Source organism: Mustela nivalis (genome assembly GCF_964662115.1).
Source record: "Mustela nivalis genome assembly, chromosome: 3".
Classification (NCBI taxonomy): domain Eukaryota; kingdom Metazoa; phylum Chordata; class Mammalia; order Carnivora; family Mustelidae; genus Mustela; species Mustela nivalis.
Window position 1 is genome coordinate 155,261,818 of NC_139022.1, and position 10,531 is coordinate 155,272,348.

The 10,531-nt window shown below is 41.9% G+C and overlaps 1 protein-coding gene and 1 pseudogene across 2 annotated transcripts in view; both read right to left on the reverse strand.

The window, feature by feature from the left end:
* SUB1 (SUB1 regulator of transcription) overlaps nt 1–10,531 on the reverse strand; it is a 484,727-nt gene that overhangs the window by 289,685 nt on the left and 184,511 nt on the right. The gene's annotated exons all lie outside the window — the stretch shown is intronic.
* Nucleotides 2,316–2,616, reverse strand: LOC309861033 (translation machinery-associated protein 7 pseudogene; annotated as a pseudogene). Its single transcript has one exon. The product of its transcript is annotated as a translation machinery-associated protein 7 pseudogene (transcript).

The following is a 10,531-nucleotide window of genomic DNA, read 5'->3' on the forward strand; positions in this document are numbered from 1 at the left end:
CCATTAGTATTCATCTTTTTTTAAAGCACACCATTGTGTTAGTGGAAGAATGTAGGGTGTGCTTGAAGTATGAACTATCAGGTCCAGGTTGACTGATTGACCATTTCACATAGCCTAATCCATCTTATAAGGGCAGGATGATGGTAAGAGCAGGAATGGACAGGATGGTCCAGGGTGGACCAGAAAGTGGTCCGGGCTGACAGGCAACTGCTAAAATGGCTCCCAGCAGTCGTGTCTTTATTAATCTTCTCTCCTTGAGTATGGGCTAGACCTAGGGACTTCTAACAAATAGGGTATGGCAAAAGTGACTAGGTTACAAAAGACTGTGACTTTGATCTCTCTCTCTTTCTCATGTTTGGAGCCCTTTGTTTGAGGGAAGCAAGCCACCATTTTGTGAGCCATCCAGTGGAAAGGTCTACACCTCAAGAAACTGATATCTCTGGCCAAGAGCCATAAGGACTTAAGGTCAGCCAATAACATCTGTCCCAGTAGAACATGGAAGTGACTACAGTCTCACCAGAAACCCTGACTGCAGTCTTGTAAGAGATTCCGAGCCAGAGTCCCCAGAGCAGCCATGCCCAGATTCCAGGCCCACAGGAACTGTGAGGTGACAAAAATGGTTTTTTGTTCTAAACTACTCAATTTGGGAGTAATTTGTTACAGAGCAATAGTTGGCTAATGTACTCAGTGGGAAGCTACCTCGTGTTGAGAACTCATCAGACATTTCATGAAATGAAGTCTACTCACTGGTGAGCTGGAGACATTCTAGATGCACAAGCTGAAAGAGAAATTTAAAGGGGAAAGATCTTACAAGAGCTGATATATCTTTTTAGTAGAGCTTTTCCTATAAAACTGGTGATAGGGATTTAGCCCTAGTACTATTAGCAGATCACCAAGGATTTCCTAATAAAACATGTCATATATTTTTGTTTTTGCATGATGCTTTTGAAAACAGGGCTCTATTTTTTTTTAAGATTTATTTATTTATTTTAGAGAGAGTGTGAGTGGGGAGAGGGCCAGAGGGAGAGAATCTTCAAGCAGACTCCCCACAGAGCACGGAGGGCTCCATCCCAGGACCTGTGAGATCATGACCTGAGCCAAAACCAAGAGTCGGATGCTCCCCCCACTGCTCTACCCAGGTGCCCCAAGGCTCTTTTTTAAGGAAATGAGTGTGCATTACAAATTCTGATATTTTGGGTCACTAAAATGCAGTAAAATATTTATGAGTGTACATCACTTAATATTTAGGAACATGGATTTCCCCCATTTTCAGCCAACACTGTTGTTTGGGACCCATGGTGGCATAGTGCAGGGATCAGCAGGGCAGATTCTGAATCCGGACGGCACGGGTTCCAACCCTGGCCCCACTGAGTTACCAGCTGTCTGGGAAGTTACTTAAACTCTCATTACTTCAGTTCCTGCATCTGAAGAATGGGGATCATGTATCCTCTTCAGAGGGCTTTATGAAGATGGCACAAATTAATGAATACAAAGCAATTAAAATAGTGTGTAGCTTATAGTTAGTGCTGTGTAAGTATTTGCAATTTAGGGGGGGTCAGAAAGGGTGTTCAGTGAACCAGTTTGCAGTACACGCCACTGGAACGCTGCACCATGGTGTGAAAATTAGTGTGGCAAATGCTCCCCCTCCAAATGCTGGCGAACTGGGACCAGCTGTTTGCACAGGGTATACGCCATGCTTTGTCTGATCCAAACGATGGAAGAAAATGTGGTGGCTAGTATTTCAAACAGTTAATGGATATGTTCTTTTCCCTGTTCAATGTTGTTATTCCTACACCATCATAAAGGCGTACACACACCCACACACCCTTCCAAACTCCTTTTTTTTTTTTTATGATTGATTTACTTTTTGTTTTACCAAAGTTTATTCTTGGGGCACCTGGGTGGCTCAGTTGTTGGGCCTCTGCCTTCGACTCAGGTCCTGATCCCGGGGTCCTGGGATTGAGCCCCGCATTGGACTCCCTGCTTGGCAGGACCCCTGCTTCTCCTACTTCCCCCTATATTCCCTCTTTCACTGTCTCTCTGTCTCTGTCAAATAACTAAATAAAATCTTTAAAAAAACAAACAAAATTTTATTCTTTTTTTTTTTTTTTTAAAGAGGGAAAGAGAGAATGAGCGAGCACTGAGGAAGGGGCATAGGGAGAGAGAGAATCTCAGGTCCCTGCTGAGCTCGGTGCTCAATCTCATGACCCTGAGATCCTGACTGAAGCTGAGACTGAGAGTCAGATGCTCAACTGACTGAGACGCCCAGGCGCCCCTACAGAAGTTTATTCTTAAATGTACAACAGGATCTAAGACACTACATTCCCGCTATAGGTGGCAACACATGCGAGGAGAGGGAATCCAGATGTTTAAACAGGAATGGAATTGAGGAGCACCATGACCTCAGGCACAAGGAACAGCTAACTTTTCGCCAGATTTCCTAATTCCATCTATAACCAGGGGGTCTTTCCCTGTGGCCTTTGCTTTTAGCTTCACGAGTTTCTTCTGCTCCTCTTTCTGTTTCTGCTTAAATGCCTCGTCTGCCTCATCAGTGTCCTTGGCCTGCTTCTTGGGCTACTTTGGGGGCTGCTTCTTGCCATCTACGTGGCCGGACATGGCACCTGCTGCCACTTCCCCAGTCCCTCCTCCCCAACCTCTGTTGATTAAAGATCCTTTGATTAGGAAGACGAGTCCATGGAGAGCAAGGAACGATGGGGAGCACCCAGCTCCCTATCCCTCTCCCCCCACCTGGAGTTCCCGAAATGTGAGCAGAGGAATATTAGGACCCCACAATCCACAACATTGAGTTAGAGGATCAGTAAAGGAGACCTGTGTCTCACTCCTATTTGGAGCTCTGGGAAGAGGCATGTTTCAGGTACATGTTCCAAGTACCATCAAGGGGGTGATAGAGTAGACGGTTGGCTGGGCCATGTGGGAAGAAAGGCCTGAGATAGCCCAGGGTGGCAGGGAAGAAGAGCAAGATATTTTTCAGGCTGCTCTAGACTGAATGGTTGGCCAGATTCATGTGGGAGCCTAATCCTCACTGTGATGGTAGGAGGAGGTGGGGATCTTTGGGAGGTGAGCAGGTCTTAAGGGGGGAGTACTCGTGAGTGAGATTAGTGCCCTTATGAAAGAGACCCCAGAGAAATCCCTCATCCGACCCACCATGTGAAGACGCTGCAGGAAGACGCACCAAGAACCAGAAAGTAGGGTCTCACCAGATACCGAATCTGCTGGTGACTTTATCTTGGACTTCCCAGTCTCCAGATCTGTGAGAAACGAACTTCTATTGTTTATGAATTTCTCTGATATAGTAGTGTGAATAGACTAAGACACACACCATCAAGAATGATCTGAAGAGCTAAGAAAGAGGGTCAAGGATCTGAGGGGTCTTATAAGTAGGAAGGAGAGCACATGGCTGCAAAGGTGCAGCCTCCTCCTATCCCATGGCCACATCTTGATAGACTTTAAGATGATCTTTCCCTGGAGCCTGGATACAACCCCGAGAAGAAGTGGGAAACCCCAAATTGACTGAGAACTTCCTAAATTGACAGGTCGACCCAAATTAAGTTTTCAGGCAAAAACAGAATGAGGGCTTTAGATAGAAATTAAGTCCAATTACAGACAAGTTTATGTTTTTGCATATCTAAGTTTGTATCCTATATAATAAACTGGCTGGCTTTACTTAGTCACACAAGTTGAAATATGTTTTTGAAAAAAGACATAAGATTACACCATGCAATTTTCATTACAGAAGAGGTTAAATAATTCAGATTAGATCTCTTCCCTGAGCCATGCCTATTTGCATGACACATGGATTTGGTTCAAGGCTGGGTCAGTGGAGATTTCCCTGAAATATCATCAGCATTTCTAAACACACATTTCCACCCAGTAACTGGTCTCCTCTACTACAACAATCTCTCTTGAACTAGCATTGCATTCATGAAAGAAAACAATAAGTATGAGTCATAAGTGTAGCTGCTCCTTGGAGGGCAAAATCAGGTACTTGTGTGCTAATAAAACTTAATTCTTGGGGTGTCTGCCTGGCTCAGTGGTGCATGTGATTCTTGATCTTTGGGTTGTGACTTCAGTCCCACATTGGGCATAGAACTTACATTAGAAAAAGTTCTTCAGGGGTGCCTGGGTGGCTCAGTGGGTTAAAGCCTCTGCCTTCAGCTCAGGTCATGATCCCAGGGTCCTGGGATCGAGCCCCGCATCGGGCTCTCTGCTTGTCAGGGAGCCTGCTTCCCCTCCTCTCTCTGCCTGCCTCTCTGCCTACTTGTGATCTTGTGATCTCTGTCTGTCAAATAAATAAAGATAAAATTAAAAAAAAATTTTTTTTCAGAAAAAGTTCTTCAGGGGCGCCTCTGCCTTCAGCTCGGGTCATGATCCTGGGGTCCTGGGATCGAGCCCTGCATTGAGCTCTCTGTTCTGCGAGGAGCCTGCTTCCTCTTCTCTCTCTGCCTGCCTCTCTGCCTACTTATGATCTCTGTCTGTCAAATAAATAAATAAAATCTTTATAAAAATTCTTCAAAAAATTAATTCTTCAAATTTTACTTAGACACTAGATATTTCTTGTTACTCATAGTAGCAGAATTATTTTACATACTCGAATCAAGGAAAATTTTTATCTTTGTTTTCACTTTCTACATCCCCTAAGATCTTAAAACACTTAAAGTGGAGGAGCTCTAAGAGTATGTGGATTATTTTTAAGAGGGAGAAATTTGAGCATTCAAAGTAGCTCTTCATTCATCCGATTAACCAACACTGAATGCACCTGCTATTGTTAGGTGCTAATCTTACTGCTGGGGGTCTGGAATGACTAACAATGACACCTGAAGAACATTTTGGAGAAAGAAAAATGAAGATTTCCCCTGCAGATAAAAAGGGATATGATATAATTACCACATCTGAATACAAAATATCAGAAAAAAATAAAACAGAAAAGACAGGTAAATGAAAAAGAATAAAGTTTATGAGGGGCACATAGGTAGCTCAGTTGGTTAAGTGCCTGACTCTTGATGTCAGCTCAGGTCATGATCTCAGGGTTGGGAGATAGAGCCCAATGTTGGGCTCCATGTTGGATGTGGAGCCTGCTTAAGATTCTCTCTCTCCCTCTGCCCCTCCTATCTCTCTCTCTGCCTCTCTAAAAACAGATTTTAAAAGTTTAAGAATGGATTCAAGTAGATATAGGAATTTAAAATATTAGGACTTTGTTTTCAATCAGTAAACTGATTTTCAGTTAGAAATGATTTTTCAAGGGGCGCCTGAGTGGCTCAGTCAAGCATATGCCTTGGGCTCCAGGGTTTTGGGATCGAGCCCCATATCAGGCTCCTTGCTCAGTGGGGAGCCTGCTTCTCTCCCTTGTGCTCTCTCTTGCTCACTCTCTCTCTCTCTCTCTCTCAAACAAATAAATATAATCTGAAGAAAAAAAAAGATTTTTCAAGGGGTGCCTGGGTGGCTCAGTTGGTTAAGCACCTGACTCTTGATTTCAGCTCGGGTCATGATCTCAGGGTTGTGAGGATCTCAGTGGGGAGTCTGCTTGAGATTCTCTCTCTCTCCCTCTGCTGCTCCTCCATCTTGGGCTCTCAGTCTCTCTAAAGGAAAAAAAAAATGTTTGATAAATATGGTTGGAGCAACAGTCTAACCTTTTCAAAAATTAAATAAAATGGAGATTCTTACTTTATACCTGTAGTCAAAACAGATTAAGGATTGAGTATAAGAAGTAAAACCATAAAAAGCAAGAAGAAAGTTTAGGTCAATATTTTTTATATGAAACAACAAAGGTCCACCCTTAAAGATTGTTCAGCCGTAGTAGACAATGCTAGTTTTCCAAAGTGGTTATTATAGTTAACACTTCTATGAGTGATTTATGGATTTCCAGTTGCTCCATATCCTCGCCAACAACTAGTATTGTCAGTTTAAATGTTTTTATGCATTTTGGTAGTTTAAGTATCTCCCTATGGTCTTTTTTTTTTTTTTTTTTTTTGAGATTTTTTATTTATTTGACAGACAGACAGAAACTACAAGCAGGCAGAGAAGCAGGCAGAGAGAGAGGAGAAAACAGGCTCCCCACCGAGCAGAGAGCCCAACGTGGGACTCGATCCCAGAACCCCAAGATCATGACCTAAGCCAAAGGCAGAGGCCCAACGCACTGAGCCACCCAGGCGCCCCGTATGGTCTTTTCTTTTCTTTCTTTTTTTTTTTTTTTAAGATTTATTTATTTTAGGGGAGGAGGGGCAGTGGAAGGGAGAGAGAAAATCCTTAGGCAGACTCTGTGCCAAGCTTCTGAGCCAAAACCAAGAGTTGGACGCTCAACCAACTGCGCCACCCAGGTGGCCCCCTCTCTGTGGTTTTAATCTGCATTTCCCTGATGACTAAAATGTTGGGTACATTTTCTGTGCTTATAAATATGCATACATTTTAAATTCAGCGATCTTAATCCTAGGGCTTTATTCTGAAGAAATACACATGCCTATACACACACACTTTTGAATTATCCAATAATTGTATTCTGAATATTGTATTCTGAATTGTATTCTAAATATACCAAATTTTTGGTATATTTAAACTATGAGATATGGTTATCTACTGATAATTACTATTAATATCTTGATGGTGGTTAATCTTTGGAGTAGAGTGGTGGGTGATTTTTTTTAACCTCTAAACAAAACTTTAATATATTTCTAATTGTGGGGCGCCTGGGTGGTTCAGTCATTAGGCATCTGCCTTTGGTTCAGATCGTGATTCTGGGGTCCTGGGATCGAGCCCTGCATCAGGCTTCCTGCTCAGGAAGCCTGCTTCTCCCTCTCCCACACCCTCTGCTTGTGTTCCCTCTCTCACTGTGTCGCTCTCTGTCAAATAAATAAATCTTAAAAAAAAAAACATTTCTAATTATGTCCTGATAGGAGATTTCTTTTAATATGTTCTTAACTTTTAGACATTTTCCAAATTTTTCACAGTATATATTGTTTTTATTTTTGGACGATATAGCAAAAAGTATTTCTGTATTATTTTGTAACAACAGATAGAAATAAAAAATTTAATCCCAAATAACCTAACAGAATACCCACAATTCGATCATAAGCAATGTCATTGGAGGTTGTTTTTCATTTAAAATGCAAAAGATGTACTGAGTGCCCATATCTTTCTAAATATGATTTTTTTTTCAAGTAAGCTCTATGCCCAACATGGGGCTTCAACGTAAATCCCAAGATCAAGAGTTGTGTTTTGTATTGACTGAGCCAGTCAAGTGCCCCCAGTTTCATCTTTAAAAAGAATCAGGGTTCCTTGGAGAAATGGCCGAGGAAAGCACAAGATGAACCAGGAACATGGGAACATTTTGATATAACAGAAAGTATGGAAATGAAAAACAAACAAAAAAGAGAGATGGGAACATGTTGAAAGAACATAGAACTAGTTTCAAGGGCAGCCCAGTGGCTAAGTCTGGGACAATTTTTGAGCGAAAGATAAACCAGGACAGTAAAGGATTATAACTCACTGAATAAAATAGGAATCCGCCAATTCATGCTGATATGATATGATGTGATAGATAACCGAATAATTGGGGCTGAGCCAGGAGGGTCCTTCCTTACAGTGAAATAAAGGTTGATAAATGCGGAGGGAGGGGCACTGTTGAAAGATCCTGTTTTGCAACCATCATAGTTAAGAATGGTTTGGGCAAGAAATAGCAATGATTGGGCGCCTGGGTGGCTCAGTCGGTTAAAGCCTCTGCCTTCGGCTCAGGTCATGATCTCAGGGTCCTGGGATCGAGCCCCACATTGGGCTCTCCACTCAGTGGGGAGCCTGCTTCCTCCTCTCTCTCTGCCTGCCTCTCTGCCTAATTGTGATCTCTCTCTCTGTCAAATAAATAAATAAAATCTTTAAAAAAAAAAAAAAGAAAGAAAAGAAATAGCAATGATTGCTGAATCTAGGGGGGAAATGTTTGATGAAGAAGAGGATACTTACTTAGTTCTAAACTATGTCTCCATAAATTGCTCATTAGCTGCAAGGGAAAAACAGTAACTATACAGTGGAGAAACTGGACCACTTTAATCAACAGGCCTCTGGAACCAGTAATACATTATATGTTGATTAATTGAATTTGAATTAAAAAATGGAAAAAATAAAAAATTAAAAAACAAAAACAAAAATAAAAAACCTAACAAACAGGGTGCAGACTGAGATGGTGTGCTTCCAGATCTGATACTCAGAGAAGAACAAATCATCAGCTTTGTGCCCTTCTGGTAGGAGACAGAATCAAGGCCTGAATCAAGTCATCAGGGGCCACCAGGCAAGTCCATCTGAAGAACATTCCACAAAACAACTGGCTTATGTTCTTTAAATGCACCGATGTCATGAAAGACAAAAAATGCTACAGGACTGTTCCAGATTAAAGAACATTAAAGAAACAAGACGTGATCTTTTGGTTAAAGCTGGTACCAGAGGGGGACAATGCTATAAGGAATTTATTGGTATAACTGACAAAATTGGAATACAGATTGCCAAATGGAAAAAAGTATGCATCAAGGTTACATTTCTTGATTTGAAACTGTGTTGTGGTTATGTAGGAAAATATACTTGTTCTTAGGAACAATACTATGGGGTATTAAGAGTATAACAAAGGCATGAGCTACGTAAACTCAGATGGTTCTGAGAAAATACATCATTACCAAGGGATAAAAGGAAAATAAATGTGATGAAATAAAAAACAAATGATTATTCTGGATACAGGCAGTATGGAAGTTCTTTGTAATTTTGGCAACTTTTAAAAAAAAGATTTTATTTATTTATTTGTCAGAGAGAGAGAGAGAGACAGAGCACAGCCAGGGGGATTGGCAGGCTCCCTGCTGAGCAAGGAGCTGGATGTAGGACTTAATACCAGGATCCTGGGATCATGACCTGAGCCAAAGGCAGATGCTTAACCCATTGAGCCACCCAGGTAATCCTACAACTTATCTTTACATTTGGATTTTTTTTTTAAGTTTAATAATAATAATGCACATAGTCGTCATTGTGGGCATGGTTTGAATTATTTTATCCCAAACACACACACACACACACACTTAACTGAGATACATGGAAGTAATTTATCTGGGGTAGGGGAGTAACAAGAGGGCTAATTTGGGAGGGTATGGGCATGTCCCTCATGCTTAATGGAAGACAGACAAGGGAGCAGACCATGGTAATGGGTCTCAAAAATGGAAGATGGTGGCTGACACTTGCAAGCTGAATGCTGAGATTCCTGGGAGGTCAGTCTGCCATCAGGCATGGCCCATAGATGTAGACATGAATGTGGTCCTAGTAAAATGGAACCTCCAGATTGTAAACAATGGAAGATAGAAGGGACACCATTAGAAACTGCCCAGGAGAAGATGGGTGCATGAGGGATATGGGATTCACGGGGTCGAAATGAGACTTGGAGGTACATGGGCAGCTCTGGAAATAACGTGTCCTTTGCTAGTGCATTATTTAAAGCATCCAGTGGGAGATTTGTTGCATTTGCGGTAGCTGTAGGGGCTGAATATTACCTGAAAGAAAGATAAGGATCATCACTGAAGATAAAATCTAGAAGTATCTTAGAGGCTTCCTAACTCTTTTATCAAAATAAGATTTCTTCTGGGACACCTGGGTGGCTCAGTTGGTTAGGCATCTGCCTTGTCTTGGGTTGTGATCCTAGGATCATGGGATCGAGTCCCACCAGGCTCCCTGCCCCACGGGGGCGCGGGAGGGCTGCTTCTTCATCTCTTCCCTGCTTGTGCTCTCTCTCACCAACTCCATCTGTCTCTCTCTCTCTCAAATAAATAAAATTTTTAAAAAATAATAAGGTTTCTTCACAGTAAAATAACAACAACAAACCCACAAAGTGCAAGATGGTGTAACCTCCTTGTTTATATCACATCACATCATTGTTAGTCTCATTTCCTTTCCTCCTGTGGAAACATGAAACACTATGGCCAGTCCCCACGCAGATACTTGGGCTCTTTTGTTTCAGCCACTAAACCCCATCAGCCAGCACACTGGTTATCATCATTAATCTCTTCTTAATCTTAATTCCAAACCGAGCTCCTGTTTGGAGATTCGAGTTTTAGTTTGTATTTCAATAGCTCATATAGGCTTATTTTTCTATCGTGAACAAACTAAAAAAACTTCTATATTTTTTAAACTAGACAGTTTGAACACTTCCCGTCAATAAACAAGTCAAAAGACCACCATTGAAGAGCAAACTTGCTCAAATGAACAAGGCGGGGATGCCTGTGGTAACAGGAATAAAACCGTCATAGCTTGCTGGAGTTATGGTTACAGATGGAAACACATTTTAGAATGGTAGGTGATCTTTGTTCTTTTGTTTTGTTTCTCTTTTTGTTTTTCTTCCCTGTAGAAAGCTTTATTGCTTCCACTGGGCCCACAGCATGGGAGAGGGCTCCAGGGAGTTAAAAAGCTACCTAGTGAAGGGGCGCCTGAGTGGCTCAGTCAGTTAAGCATGTCTTTGGCTCAGGTGATGATCCCAGGGTCCTGGAATCGAGTTCTG